Source organism: Equus przewalskii, chromosome 1 (genome assembly GCF_037783145.1).
Source record: "Equus przewalskii isolate Varuska chromosome 1, EquPr2, whole genome shotgun sequence".
Lineage (NCBI taxonomy): Eukaryota > Metazoa > Chordata > Mammalia > Perissodactyla > Equidae > Equus > Equus przewalskii.
Window position 1 is genome coordinate 164,882,757 of NC_091831.1, and position 16,300 is coordinate 164,899,056.

A 16,300-nucleotide genomic window follows, 5' to 3' on the forward strand; every position below is an offset into this window, starting at 1 on the left:
AACTTTGTCATATAATATGGACAGAATACATTGTTTTAGGAAAGACCATTTAGTAAAAAAATAATGTTTCTTTTCACCTTTGTAATTTTATAGGCTGAACTTCCTTTCCCTTAGCTTTTCCTATCATGACCCTCTGCTTCTTGCACAACCCTGTCCAAACATTGAAGCTTTTCTATTTTCCATTTTAAAGGGAAGAAAATAGCTCACACAAATTACAAGGTGAAAATTGTGTAATGTGTTGGGGAAAATAAAAAACATAATGTGCTTTTTCAAATTAGTGTTTTCTTTGGCAAAACTATAAAATGCTAGAGGAAATTCTTGCTTTTTTGAAGAAGAAGATTAGGCCTGAGCTAGCATATGCTGCCAATCTTCATCTTTTTGCTGGGGAAGACTGGCCCTGAGATAACATCTGTGCCCATCTTCCTCTACTTTATATGTGGGATGCCTGTCACAACATGGTTTGACACGCGGTGTGTGGGTCTCTACCCGAGATCCAAAACGGTGAACCCAGCCAGGGCTGCCAAAGCAGAATGTGTGAACTTAACCGCTGCACCACTTGACTGGCCCCGAAATTGTTTTTACTTTTTAAAAAATTAATCATATTTACCTCATAGTTTTGGGTCATGAATTTTGACACTGCTTGCTACCTACCTAATTTTAATCCCCCCAAACCACTTCCTTCTTTCTAAAAGAAAACTGATTTGTTCGGATTTTCCTTTCCTCCTTGTAACTTGTGCCTCAGGGGAGCTGCCACAATCTCCTGCTCCAAGGGTCGGTCCTGTCTGTTCTAAGCAAATCAAGGTGGTCCCATTCCGCTTGCTAGTGATTGGTTCAGCTGTAGGCATGTATATCACCCAGCTGATGAGACCTGGAGCAGAGACACGACTCTTCTCCAAAGAGAAGTATGCACACAAAAAAGCGACTTCTCTGAATTTTTTCATTTCTCAAAGTGGACTATAGATTTGTTAAAGTTGTCTAGTCTGAGGAAACACTTAGGATTCTAAAGATGAATGTAACCTGGAGCCTTCAGGATATTTTTGAGCACTGAGTTAATGAAGTCTAGATTCTTCCTGTGCCTAACCTTCTTGTCATATGAGGTAATAAATTCCCTTATTGTTGAAAGTCACTTTGAGTTCTTAGTCATTATTGTTCCTTGCAGCAAAATATATTTAGGTACCTACTAAATATTTTTTTAATTTTAATAATAATAGTTACTCTAGGCTATTCTTAGAATTATTTATGCTGAAAAAAAAATCACTTTGATGAGGGAAGAAAAGAATGAATCTCCATTCCAAATACTTCTGTAAATGTATCTATATTCTTTGAATAGATTTTTGACAGACATTTATGGAACGTTCATTTATTGGTAATAAAGTAATTAAAACACAGAGGCAGGTTCAATCTTACTGGCAACTAAGGTGTATATGGATAGGCAGGCATAGAAAAAAAAACAATGAAAAGCAAATTTATCATAGTTGTGACAATTGCTATGAAGAAACAGTTTAGTGTGTTTTGAAACCACATAACCAAAAGCAGGTGGAGTGAAAAGGAGATTGAGGTAGACTAAACATGGTAATTAAGTGGACGTCTTCCAGGTGGTCTAATGTGTGTGATATGACTGGATAATTTCAGATAGAGGGAATAGGAGTCATGAAGCCCTTGAGATCAGAAGGAACATGGCATACTCAAGAAACTAAAAGCAAGTTTACCAGGTTTTAATTTGGTGGCAGTCTGGCCACACGAGATGGGGAATCACATCTGGTGCCTTCAGAAGCAGTGGCGTCTCACCAGAGTCAGTGCCCAGGTGGTTCCATTTGTACCTCACGTTGAGAAATGAAACAATTTAATATACTCTTTTAGCAAAACTATCCTATGAAAGCCTTTAGGGTTTAAAGAATACACAGCAGAAGTGGTTTGATTATACCTAACCAAAGCTAGTGTATGCTTGTCTGTACAACTCCTGATGAGGGTAGAAAACTAAAACAAGGATGAATCAGGGTGGATCTGGCAACTGAGTGGACTGCTGCTCACATGGCTGCACCCTTTCTGCCAGATATGTCTTCTTTTTCTTTTTCTTGTTGATAGAACATTGCTTAATTTCTTAGAAATTAGATACAGCATGTGAATAAGCCAGGTATTTCCAAAATTTAAGGATTTTTTAATATATCCAATATTAAAAATACCAAACTTATCCTTTTACGTGCTGGAACATTTTAGTCATCTTACCAGAAATGAACTTTGATTGAAATATTGAGTGCCTTAATGAAAATTAGTTTAAAAAGTTTTCAGTTGAAATAAATACTGTCTTCTGACTAGGCTGTTTGTTCCTTTCAACTAAAATGTGGTAAACACAGGTACTCCATATATGGGCTGTTATAAATTTGTCTTAAACACATACAAAAAATAGAGAAGGTAAATGTATGTAAACATCATCAGCTGGTTTGGGGAAGGTAGCTTCAGTGTCAGAAGGTACAGTGGATAATTTTGAGGTGACTAATTTCCAAGAAACCTACGTTGATCAAGGTAAAACAATAAAATGTATGAAGTCCACTGAGTGGACAGGTATTTTGAAAGGAATTCTTTGGTTCTAACATCATAAAATGGAGCTTGGAGAAAATATTTGTATATTGCCTCTCACACCACACAGATAGGGGCATCGTTTATCAGATGTACAGAGGGAGTTCAAATACAAGATACACAGTTGAGTGAGATTGATTTTAAGTCCTGTTAACTGCAATAATCAGGTTTGAGAATAAGAATGTGGTGGTAATGAGTAGTCCAGGTGAATTGAATTGTGGGCATTTTTTAACACCGTTAGAAATTATTTATTCAAAATGGTTAATTTGAAGATGCAGTGTTTCATTGCAATTAGGAACCCACTTGGAAGGTTGACCATGACAATATTTAAAAGGTATCTACTGGATCTGGCCTGGTGGCATGGTAGTTAAGTTTGCACACTCCACTGCGGTGGCCCAGTGTTTGTGGATTCAGATCCCGGGCACGGACCTATACACTGCTCATCAAGCCATGCTGTGGCAGCACCCCACATATAAAATAGAGGAAGATTGGCAACATATGTTAGCACAGGGCCAATCTTCCTCACAGAACAAAACAAAACAAAACAAAAATAAAAGGTATCCACTATGAAACATGGTATCTCAAGGAGCAGTGAGAGTGATGAAGTATGTTCTTTGCCCTGGCAGTGGGAATGAAGTCCTGGAATCTACACTAAGCTTTTCAAAGTCACAACTGAGTACTCTTCAAAAAACACTTTTTTGTTTGATTAAAAAAAAATTGTTTTCCTATTTCCCTGATACCTGAAATATCAAAGTAACATCTGGGAAGTTTTCCATTTTGTTAACTGAAAATTATAAGACCATAATGCATCTCTTCAAATCCATTATTAAAGGGCAGCTAAAATAGGATTTTCTATTTGGGTTCCTGTTACCTTATCTTTGAAAATCAGTTTAAGCAATATGAAAAAGTTGCTAGATTCTTTTCTCAGAAGGAGTTGAAGGTTATGGGAGAACATGAACTGAGAAGAAGAGATAATATAGCTTTAAATTAATAAATTTTTAAATGAAAGTAGGAATTTATTTTAACATATCCAATAGATAAAAGATCAAATTTATTCTTCAACTGTGACTAGTAAATCAAACTCTGATGGAAAAATATAATGTATTCTTCTGTAAAATGATCATTTGAAATGAAAAAAAGTGGCGTGTCTGAAGGCATTAGTTTCTTCTTAATTATGTCTGGAATGCAATCACTTGGAAAGCTTGCAATGATATCAGAGCAATGATATTTTATATATTGTGACAGACTGAACAACCAGCAGGATGCTGAGCAAAACAATGTAGAACCAGTTTTGCTGCTGAACCAATGCAAAATCTATGAAAATAATTCTTTCTTTAAAAGAGCAATTCGCAGCCCAGGAAGTTTTATTTCCTTTTTAAAGTGAAAAGACATTTTACATCTTGCTCTTTCCTTATCTGATGTCATGAGAGTGCAGAATATGCTCAGTGAAATGCATCACTGCTTAGAGAGTTTAAAATTTATAGAAGAGAATGGAACAAATAGTTGTGATTCCTCTATGAAATGCATTTGTGAAACCATCCAAGTGGAGAACTAGATATTTTCTATGTACTTATTAGAGCCTTCAAAGTTGAGGTTTTAATTTTTAAATTGCAGTAATTTCGTCAGAGACAAGTAGAATTTCCCCAAACCTCAGCCTCTGTGAATGTGTATATAAATGGATATGCATAAATTTAAATTGTTTCTAAAAAGATTCTGAAATCCTTTAAATGTTTGTGCACTAAACAGTTAAAGATGTTAGATATTGACCAATAGTAACAAAGCTAATACTTTTTTTTTTTTTGAGGAAGATTAGCCCTGGGCTAACATCCATTGCCACTCCTCCTCTTTCTGCTGAGGAAGATTGACCCTGAGCTAACATCTGTGCCCATCTTCCTCTATTTTGTATGTGGGACGCCTGCCATAGCATGGCTTGACAGGTGATACATAGGTTGGCTCCTGATATTTGAACTGGTGAACCCAGGGCTGCCGAAGTGAATGAAGCACAGGAACTTAACCGCTGCGCCACCAGGCTAGCCCCAGAGTGAATACATTTTTGAAATAGGTTTAGCAACCTTTAAAATAATCTAATATAAATGAAACAAGTCATTTCAACTGAGAAATATCATAATGTTAATTCTCTAAAGATGAGAGCAAGAATTTACAACATGAATGAGTTTAATATTGCTTTTTAAAAATGATGTCTGAATTTTTGAGTAATTTTAATTATGCTTAAAGAGGCGCATATATATATATATATAGTGTGTGTGTGTGTGTGTGTGTGTGTGAGGAAGATTGTCGCTGAGCTAACGTCTGTTGCCAATCTTCCTCTTTTTGCTTGAGGAAGATTGTCCCTGAGCTAACATCTGTGCCAATCTTCCTCTAGTTTTTATGTAGGATGCTGCCACAGCATGGCTTGACAAGCAGTGCTATGTCTGCACCCAGGATCTGAACATGTAGACCCCAGGCCACCAAGTGGAGTACACAAACTTAACCACTATGCCACCAGGCTGGCCCCAGAAGCATCAATATTTAAAATGTATCAATGCATCATTAACAAAAGGACATTACAAAGAAAATCAAATACTAATAAAAATTTTAAAGGTATTGGCAATGAAATCCAAGTTACTTAAAGTTATTTCATGATACAGGTTTATTTCATGAATACCCATTAAAATGATTATGATAAGATTGTACTTCTTACATTTTTATTTCATTTTTATGTTTTAATCTAAGTCCCAAAGTGCCCTTTCCTTTAAAAATATTGTTTTATTTGATTAATATATATATATATATGCAAAAGTCCATAAGGCTAAGCTTTAATTGGGTTTTATATGTCGTCTTTACTGCATATAAGCCATAGAAATGAGAACAAGAATGTGTATTGGAGTTGTTTTTAAGTGTAGAACTCTCCAAATGTGTGCAATATTTTAACAAAGCTAAATCCTTTAGATGAGGAAAAGAAGTTGTCAACTGATAGTTTTTCACTATATTTCTTAGCTTCTTTCTTTTATCAGCAAGTGGCCTTTGTTCTAGTGTTCTTGGCATCGTCTCTGTTGTGAATAACCTTACACCGTTTTCTATCCTATTTAATTATTCTCTCTGGCTTAAAGCATAATCAGCATTAAACCAGCTGTGCAACCTTGAAGGAATACCTTTTCAATAATACATTGATTTTTTAAAAAGCACAAGGTGGCTGTTAATTTTACTTGAAACCCTCCCTCCTGACTATCGCCTGTACACAGATTTATACACTGTATCCATTTGCTGCTAAGTAATATTCCTAGTACACTTATTATACCGATAGTTTATCTCAGTCTGACACCATGGCTGGCCAGACAACTATTAAGAGCCAGCAAAGACACCTTTTGAGGAGAAGGCATCCTTATTATGACTGACTGGGTCATGGAAAATCTTTCTAGTAGAACAAGAAACAGACCAATTCTTAAAAGAAAGAGGAAAAAACTTTCTGAAAATCCTTCCTACTAGGATATAAGTAGTCCATACATTAAGGTGACCTACATGTGAAGAACCGGCAGTCTTTATAGGTGTTGGTAATTTATTCAATTAAGAGCAAAGTTAGACTGCTGGCAGAAAAGGCCTTAAACATTCCAAAAAGAAGCACATTAATCATGAACATGCAGCATCTAGGTCTGAATCTTGGCCGGTGATGAAGCATAGGACTTACAGTAAATGAATTACATGGGTTTTGGCATGAATTCTAAATATCAAATTTCTCTTTGGGTGACCCATGCAGCTTTATAGAATTATGAAGTTCTGAAAAATGATTGTATGCCACCATTCTATCCCAGTGAGGATGTCATAAAATCATTGATTATTAGTGCTGGAAAGGACCTTAGTGATTCAGTCCAATTCTTTAATTAACCAATGAAAAAACAAACTAAGAGAGCTCAAGTGAATTACCAAATATGCAAAGCCTATTTCTTTTTGTGGTTTTTTTCTTATGATTACCATCATTACTACTGTTATTTTGAACTTTGGATAAAGTTATGTATTGTCACATATGTATGATATATTGTCACAGTTTCGATCTTTATTAGTTAGCATAAATAATATTGCTTTCTATAACGAATAACTCCCAAATCTCTGTTCCCTAACACAAAACGGGTTCACTTTTTACTTGTAAAAAATCCAGACTTAGATATTTCTGGTCACGTGGCAATATTCAGCCTGGTCGTTCAGGATCCAAGTTTTGTTTAGTCTTCTAGATTCACTCTGGAGCCTTGTCCTTTGCTGGGTCATCTGCAATAAGCAGTACATGGAGGAAGGCAGAGTGGAGGATCCTGCAGGAGAATTTTATGAACCAGGCCTGGAAACTGGGTACATCCATTGGTTTGTAGCCGTACCTGACTACAAAAGTGGCGGAGTGGAAAATGTAGTTTTGCTTTCTGCCTTGCGGTGTAATAGACGCTGTGGTGTCCGTCATTCAGATTCCCCTTCAGGATTGAGGCGCTTATTTCTCCAGGTCCTTGGAGTACTGTTAGGGGCTAACTTTCAGCTAAGTCATTTTCAGGAAATTGCCCTCAGGTAAAGAGATCTGACCCAGCTAAGTTCTTGCCCCATCCTGGGAGACAGCCCACTTCCATGTCTGGTCAATGTGGGCTCTAAAGGCCTGGCCCACTTGCCACAAGACAGGACAACTCTGAAGGGCCATTCCAGCTCCAATGTTTCCTGTGGGATGGCTGAGGCCTTTGTGGTGATTTCATAACAGTCTAATCCTCCCTTTACGAAATCCTACTTCCTTCAGTCCTGTACACAGATGCTCAAAACCCCCTGCAGATCGGCATCTCAGAGTCTGGATTTTGGGGAACTCGATCTTAGGAAGGTAGGAAGAAAAGCAGTATCTACATAGCTTGTCTGACTTTTAATCAGCAAGTATCTGTTTTACTTTCCTCCTACTCCTACTCCCCACACTGGGGACACACTAACCCTAGGAGACAATCCAATATCCTATGTAGTTATTCCATCCACCTTAAAGCTTTTCTGGTGATACACTGGCCTCTTCAGCAGGTCCAGCCGTGTTCCTCTGGCCCAGCAATCAAGGGACCAGAAAAGGCAGGTTATTTACCCCTAATACATCAAATACATGATGGTGAAGCAGGTCCAGAATAACGTAATAAAATAGGGAAATTGAAAGATACAGCATTGCAGATGCATTTCAGTGTTCACTATCCTGCTAAGCTTGTTTTTTGAATACTCATTTTTAGGGTGGTTGTTGGTGAGGAAAACTCCTTGATTAGACTCTGATTTTGACCTCTGGGAGAAACATCCATGTTCTCTCTATTCATTCTTCTCCCAGGGCCTTGGCTCCAGGGTTTTAGGGCCATTCTTATTTGTCATCCTCTGTGATCATATCTTATGTGAGCAAAGGAGAGTATGTCCTGATTGCGGTTTACATGAACTTGCAGTTTACTTCCTTCAGGGATTTTTTTTTAAGACTTGAAAAGCCACAGGCATTTTTGGATGAGATTCTTAGTTTCTTTTGGCTATATAATTCCCAAAAAACCTTACTAAGCTTCTGATAGGAGTCCAGTCTATTCCATGGGCCAATAAGCACACCCAAAGTTCTTAAATACACTTTAGTATTGATTTCCCTATTTCTCTCACTTTCTGTTTCTCTCAACTGTTTATTTACCTGATTTTCACTAAACTGTTGTTGTTGCTGTTGTTTTCATACTTAGCACTTTCTAGAGGAGACTCTAGAACAGTTGTCTTTCCAATCCTTAAATGCTTTTCATCTCTGGACATTCTCCAGTTCTTTTTAAACTTTGTAACATGTCTTTCTAGAAACACTTTGCTAAAGGCAGCCAGTGTGGTAACCAACACACGTTTTTACTCTGCCTTTTCCCAATCACTTTCTCTAGAGCAGTAGTATCGTTATGTATATGACTTGCCTTCCAAGTTATGGCAGATGGAAGTTTTGTCACAGCTCAACAGAAATTTCTAGGTTTCGAGCCTGTGATATCTGTTTTCTTGTCCATTCGCTGACTGTTAAACAAATGCCACACAGTTTAGTTTTTAATGGCAGCACATCAATTTCAGTTAATTTTTTTTAATTGTTTAGGGTAAATGAGTGAGTATTATGACAAACACACATCTGAATTTCAGTGGTTTAACACAATATGTTTATTTCTCTCTCACATAAAGTACAATGTGGATATTTCCAGTCTTTGCACAGCCTTGGACTTGGTCACCTCGCTGCTTAGACTCTTTTCATGTTTTCTCTTTGCTATCCTTAGGGCCTCAGAAGCTTTGATGGCTTATCGGCCTCTGGCTGGCAGTTAGGGTAAGAGAGGGCATGGAAATTACTTAGAGGAGTGTTTATGGGCCAGGTCTGGAAGTGGTGTACTTCAACTTCAAAGACAATCCTATGGCCAAAACTTGGTCATATAGTGACATCTAACTGTAAGTGATGCTGGGAAATATAGTCTGGTTTCCCCAGCAGGCAGTAGAAACACATTTCATGCAGACAGAATATCTGCTACAGTCTTACTGTCTATGCATCATCAAGTAAACATTATAAAGAACATTTTTTAAAAAACTGTATAACAAAGATCATCTTGTGACATTATCATTGACAAATTTCTTGAGTACCCAGGGTTAATAATTTTATTTTTGAACTATAATATTATTATAATTTCAAAATAAGATATGCAACATATTAAGCAAGTTATGTCATGTGAAAAATTTCTTCTGGGGCAACTGTATAACTTTATCACTTGGTTAAGGACAGGGACAAGCAATACACTCATATCCAAACAAAATGACTTTTGGAAAATAACTGTTAACTCCTAGAGTATATAGATATGCAAAACTAAATTTCACTTTGTTTCCATTCTCCTGAAGTGTACCCTATAATTACATTTAATAGTCCCTAAGTAAATACCATGTAAACTGGAGTCTTCCTTAAAGGAGAGAAGTAATCACATATTCACACTGTAATGATGGGGTATTTATATGGCAATTACCAAGCCATTATATTGTCTTTCCTTTAATTTAGTCAGCTCCATCTCCTAAATCTTGTTCAGGCAAAGGGGCTGAGCTAAATAACTTTTAACTACCAAAGTGTATATTTCTGAAAGCAGTTGTCATTGGCATTTTTGTAGTTATTCTGATACTTGTTTTTCTTATTTTAATAATGTGGGATAAGACATTTTATAAATCAGTTAAACTTTTATGCAAATGATCTGTGAAACTGGATGTTTAAGAAATATTCCGATGATGATAATTATCCATATCACTATGGAGAATTGAATATTAAATTACTGATAAAGAGTGCAATAAAATTATTCTAAAATACAAACTTGTATGAAAGTAAAACCAAAGTTTAAATTATAAAATAATCCTTTCAGTTATGTGTCTGAATGTCATGTTGCTTTTAAACTAAACTTTTAATTGAAATATAACATGTGTACAAAAATGCACAATTTATAATTTTATAGCTTGAATAATTTTCCTAAATTGACCTTACCCATGTAATAATTCCTCATATCATTAATAAAACATTACCAACGTTACAGAAACCCCTTTCATGTCCTATTCCAATCATTAGCTTCCTAAAGTTAACTTCTATCTTGATTACTATTGGTATAGTTTTATCTCTTGTAAACTTATATAAAGTTGGAATTATGCAGACTATAGGATAATAGATCCTAGATTGTGCTATCAAAATCTCCCTTCTAGACTAAGGCACTTATGGCTGCCAGGAATATTGGCTGCTGACAGGTCACATATATGTTCCTCTCAGAGAATTCCCCTTGGAGAAAAGAAGCTCCATCACCCAAGATTACATATTCTCTATGAAGGCAATCTATATCGCATACTGTGTGAGGTATAATAACCAAACTCCCTTGCCTCAATTTGAGACCAATCTAAAGGGCAATCTCAGCTCCAGAGTTCCCAATGGAATCATCAGAGACTTCTGTTGCAACACAGTGTAATTGAACATCTTCCTGTACTCAATTTAGCTTCCCTCAGTCTCTTCAAATATTGTTTCTTAGATCATCCTCCAAGAACTTCTGTCCTGCAAATCTCCACCTCAGAGACTGTTCCAGAGAATAGACCTAACACAATTGGGTAATGGGAGTGTTTCTAGGAAGGAGTCTCTAAAATGAGTTTTTGAAGCCAGATTACCTTCCAGCAGGCTGACAATGAAATGTTATTGAAAGCAGTTGGAATACTGATAACTCTTGGCATACACTAATGGTATAATTGTCAAAACTCTCATCAGTGATGAATGAGAGAGGAGAGAATGCACTAGCTATCCAATACCTGGTATTAGAGAAGTATGGAGGACGGACTAATTTAAAGTACTATGAAATGAACTTTACTGAGAAAATACCATGAAATCGCTAGGTGATCTCAAGGCATTGAAGAAAGACAATGAAAGTCTGAGTTTCATTAGTCACTAATTAGGGTAAGTTTGAAAGCCAGAGGGACTCTGGCAGCTTGGAGACTGTCATCTCTTGCAATTGGATGCAGAAAGAGCTGAGGTTGAGACCTAAGGCTTAATTACATAGGGAAGCAGAACTCCAGACAGGATGAATTCTCAAACCAAGTAGATCTCCTATTCCAAGATTGGTGTCCCTTATTGGGAATAACAGAGACTATGAAATTTGGCATGAAAACATATGGGTCTGTTTATTTGAGAATTTTGAAATCCTGAATCCTCGTTATTGTTTGGGCCACCCACATTTAATGTCGTATTAGCTTGTCCAGATGCGAGGCACAAAAGGAAGGAAGAGTGAGATTTAAAAGCTATGAGCAAACATCAAAAAATGGAGTCAAGATCTTCATTATAGATAGTGAACTTATTCCTTATTATTTGTTACTTTTAATGTCCATGTTTAATATGATGAATATTTGGGTCATCTGTGGGTCATTAGTTGATTTTATAGTCCAAGCCTCACTTGCACTCTTTCTATGATTTGATCAATGTCGGTTTTGCCTAAACAGTATAGCCTTCAAGGGTTTCCAGCTGACCCTGTTGTATTTTCAAGGCTTGCTTTCAGAACTCCTATTTTTGTTAGTTCAGAATAGTGAAACTGCTGAAAATCCCATCATTTAAATTTTATTTATATTTAACTTTTGGTTTCTTACCCCTCTAGTTGGTCTTTGTATAATTAGAATTTGGAAAATGCCTTATGGAAAAGCACCAAAATAAAAGACTCATGTTTCTGCGCCCCTCTTTTCTTTGGGATCTTGGCCCCATATGTACCAAATGCTTCTGTAGCCCAGAACTCTAATTTTTGCAATCCAAGTCCTATAAGTGAAAGTCTGCAAAAACACTGTTCTGGTTCGTCTTTTCCTCAGCACTAGCCTTCTGCTTAGATTTGCCAAAAACAGGCCACTGCCCTGGAGGCAAAATTGACTTACTTCTGTTTGATTTTCTTTTTTCTGAGATCTTAGCACTTTAAATCTTTGCTGTCTCAGCAGATCTCTAAGGCTTTTATTATAGCTTTATATCTAGTTATATATCTATGTATATTCAAATATCAATCTGATTGTTTCACTGGGAGCATTAGACTTCTGCACGTTGTTCCATTTTAGCAAAGAAAGTCTCTCATTCACATTTTGAGATTAAAATTTTACATTTTCTTTTTAAGCCTAGATACAGAAAGAAGTATGAAGAGAAATACTGTGTCTAAAAAATAAATGAGTGAAGTCAAGTGCAATTTACGTAAAATACTATGGTAAGTCTGGGAAATTATAAATTTTGTTAAGTCATTACCATCATTTCCCTATTTTGATATTTGATTTGTAGTTCTACGCATTTTGTAAATAAATTTCTTGTTTCATAAAAAACTAAGTGAGTTTTAGAAAATCTCATGATGAGTCTATTATTTGAGTTCAGCTCCACTCTTTTTTAATCCAAGTCTTTGTATTTTAGCATTATCTCCAATTAGTGGATTTTGTATTTAAGGTGTTTTTATACTGTATTTTATCATCCTGAAAGTTAGTGAATGCATTAATATAATGTTAAAAATTAGTTGTCAACTCTACAACTCATTTTTTAATTACCATTTAGCAAAACATTTTGTTACCATTTAGCAAAACATTTTGCAAGTAGAATCTTCTCATATCTAAACATGAAATATATTTTATATTTATAACTCTTAGACATTGCATTTTCTACCTATGGAGTCATATCATCCACTTTTTTTTTTTCTTTTTTTGCTGAGGAAGCTTAACCCTGAGCTAACATCTGTGCCAATCTTCCTCCACTTTATATGTGGGTTGCCACCACAGCATGGCTGATAAGTAGTGTAGGTAGGTGCTTGGGATCCAAACCTGCAAACCCAGGCCACTGAAGTAGAGCATGCTGAGCTTAACCACTATGCCATGGGGCTGGCCCCTGTCCACTTTTTAAAAAACCTTCAATTCATGTAAATATTTTTTTGTGTTCCTTTAGAAAATGTTTGGTTTTTGTCAGTATCAGTTATCAATTATCTGTAGCAGAAAACTAAATGTTTTACTGTGATCTTTTTTCCTACTGAAAATCAATACTGAAATATAGCACTAACTCTTGGGATATAGGAAAATTATGTGTGCTTTATAAGTCTTCTGTTTTGAGGTAAAAATGTGCCTAAAATTATCTAATATGTTTTGGCCTTCACAGCTTTTTTGACATATTTTGGATACTAAGGGCACATTGATATATTTATTGTCTTAAGATCTTAAGCTTTTACTATTTGTAAATTTCGAATTATAGTACATATATGTTAAAGTTTAGAAAACCTCAGTAAGAGCAGTGAATGAGATTCTAAGGACTTAGTAGAAGGTATTTTGTTTTTACTTGTTTTGTATTTTCAATTATTTTTATGTATTTATCTAAGTATTATCATTGTTTTAATTTTTTTGCTATTGAAATTGAAGCACAGGTGTTTTGTTCCTGTTATTACACCAAGAAAATTAAGATTTACTTTTAGGCCTTGAAAATAAAGTGGGAATAGAGTAAATTTAAAAGCTGCAGGGTATCATTAGGAATAAACAGAAGAATGTGAAATGTTGATTAAAGATCAAAGAATAGTAGCAGATTTAATTATCTGGAAGCTGTGAAATCACTATAAACTGCATAAAGCCAAGGCGAGGGAATTGAAAACTTATTACTAATTAATTCTTATAATACATTAATGAACAGACAAGGCACATCTTAATATTATAGTGGAAATTTGACTGTAGTATCCAAATTCATTTCTGAAAGGTATATGATTCTATTGATTAAACCTTCAAAAACTGGCTTCGGAACATGCACATCCAAATGGAAGACGGGTTGCAATACAAGTGTAAGTGCTACTGAGTTACTAGCTTTGGGTACAGAAATTATTGGGGGGGGTTAAAGAATATGAATGTAACAGCGTAGTTATATTGAAGTGTGCCACTACCAATAACTCTGTAGGGCAAGTAAAGAAATTCAAACCCAACCACTGATTACAGAGCGAATTGTATAGAACAAAATGAGAGGCATAGACAAAGAGACTAGGATGATTCAATATAGAAAAGTGGATTTATGCAAGAATTTATATACTGTGATTTTCAAATGGAATACTAGCTTTCAGCGTAAGAACTTGCAAACCTGGATTCCAGACTTAATACCAACAACAGCGCTTTTTCCCTAACGATGTCAACTGTCTTAACGTCATCTTTATAGTTAACCTCTGAAGCATTGAATGAAACAAATCATCTGTTTTCACCTTTATTGTTTTAAAATTGTTAGAGAAAAGTGCACAATCTTGAAGACTGGAGCTACAAATCCATACTTTCCAGACATATCTGGGATCTAAACACATTCGTAAAGCTCTTTGTAGTGCCAAAGACTCTTTGTAAAATCCATAGACACCATTTAAGTCTAAAGAAACGCTGCTTCCCTCTTGTAAAGGCAATATTCATACCTCATATTTCAGATATTAAAAATAATGTCGGGAAAAAATTCCATCTTCTTTACCTCCTATTGACATCTATTCCACTTTTCCATTTTGTCATAGAGGCTGTAATGTCTCTCATTTTTCAGAGCTCGTGTCTCTTTTCTGTCCTTCTGTCTTCTACAAATCTTTGTGAGGAATCTTACACCCCTAACTATCTTTATTATTCCTTCTCTCTCTCCTTTCCCTCTGTTGCTCTCCTTCCTTCTTTCTCTCTTTGATCCTTTGTTCTCTCTCAGTCTTTGTCCCAATTCTTGTGTATAAGCATTCTTTTGTAGTGAAAACAACCAACCAACCAAGAAAAAGACTATCATAATCCATTTCCTTAGAAAATTCTTCTTTCCTTTACCACTTATCTTGAAATAATGTTTTGTATTTATTTTCTCAACTTTCTCAAATTTTGTAATGGCACATGTTTCTTAAGACATCAGTGTCTGGCCATTACTCAGACTATTTTACTCAATCTTTTAAAAACTATGTTCAATATCAACTTGTGATTATTGGCTACTTATGATTATTGATAAGGCCTTATCAAAAAGTTTACCATATTTTATCTCTCTGAAATATTTGATAGCATTGTCAGTATCCTGAATTTTACAATATGTTCTTCCTTGGCTTCCACAGTTCATTTCTTCTGGTAGCACCTGATTCTTCTACTATATTCTTGACAGTTTTTGCCTTTGTAGGTCATCTGCCCCTACCAAACATTAAATGATGGCCTTCCTAGCCATTTTCAATTTGATTACTTTACCTTCTTACTTAAACTTTTACTTGACAAATATTTAATGTCATGTTATTAACTCATCATTTCATTTATCATTTCTAAGCTGGGCATCCTCAAATTGATATCTCTTACTCTAAACTATACTACATTTCAGAATGTAGTTACTGAAAGTTCATACAAATAGTTTCAAATAGAATTCCCGTTTAGAATTATTTTAACTCAAACTATTTTATTGAATTCATGACTTACCTTCCCGAGGTATTGTATAATATATGTAAATTCTCTTGTCAACAAATTCGATTACTATTTATTCTCTTCTCTCTTTTTCTCTCTTATCATAACTCAACTTCCTTGACATTTCTATAGTCATTTTATCAAATCTATTAATGAACTCGCTCTTGAATATAGATTTTCCTTTCTACCACACTGCCACTGTTTAAATCATCACTGATTAGCCTTTACTTGGACTATTCCAAGAGAATTATTGGGTCTAACTATGAATAATCTGTATTCAAACTGGCTTACCATGTACTGTATTGCCGTATTTCTTCTTTAATAAAACCACAAAAACTAGAGATGTGTATGCCAACCAGTTATTGTTAGTGCCATTGAGTCCATTCTGACTCTTAGTGACCCTGTGTACAGCAGAGTAGAACCCTGCCCAGTCTTTTTGGGCCATCTTTTCACCTTCTGGTGCTATGTCTGACAATGCTCTGCTGATATTCATAGGGTTTTCATGGCCACTTTTTTCAGAAGTGGGTGGCCGTGTCCTTCTTCCTAGTCTGTCTTAACCGGAAGTTCCACTGAAATTTATTCACCATGGGTGACCATGCTAGTGTTTGAAATACCAGAGACATAGCTTTCAGCATCACAGCAGCATACAACTGCCACAGTATGACAACCAATGATGAATATCAACCAGGCTTAAACTTATACACTTACCTGTGCCATAATAAATAACATCAAGTTCTTTAGCTTAGTCCAAGAGGCCCTACATCGTCTCTCTTAGCTTATTCCCATGCTTCACATATTCTGCCTTCTTTTCTACCTTGTTATCTTC

General features: G+C 35.6%; 1 long non-coding RNA gene across 1 annotated transcript in view; it reads left to right on the forward strand.

Moving 5' to 3' along the window:
- LOC139084680 (uncharacterized) overlaps positions 1 to 16,300 on the forward strand; it is a 161,478-nt gene that overhangs the window by 70,472 nt on the left and 74,706 nt on the right. The window contains exon 2 of the long non-coding RNA XR_011542246.1: positions 12,201 to 12,287. This is a non-coding gene — a long non-coding RNA (uncharacterized lncRNA). The remainder of the gene's footprint in view (positions 1 to 12,200; positions 12,288 to 16,300) is intronic.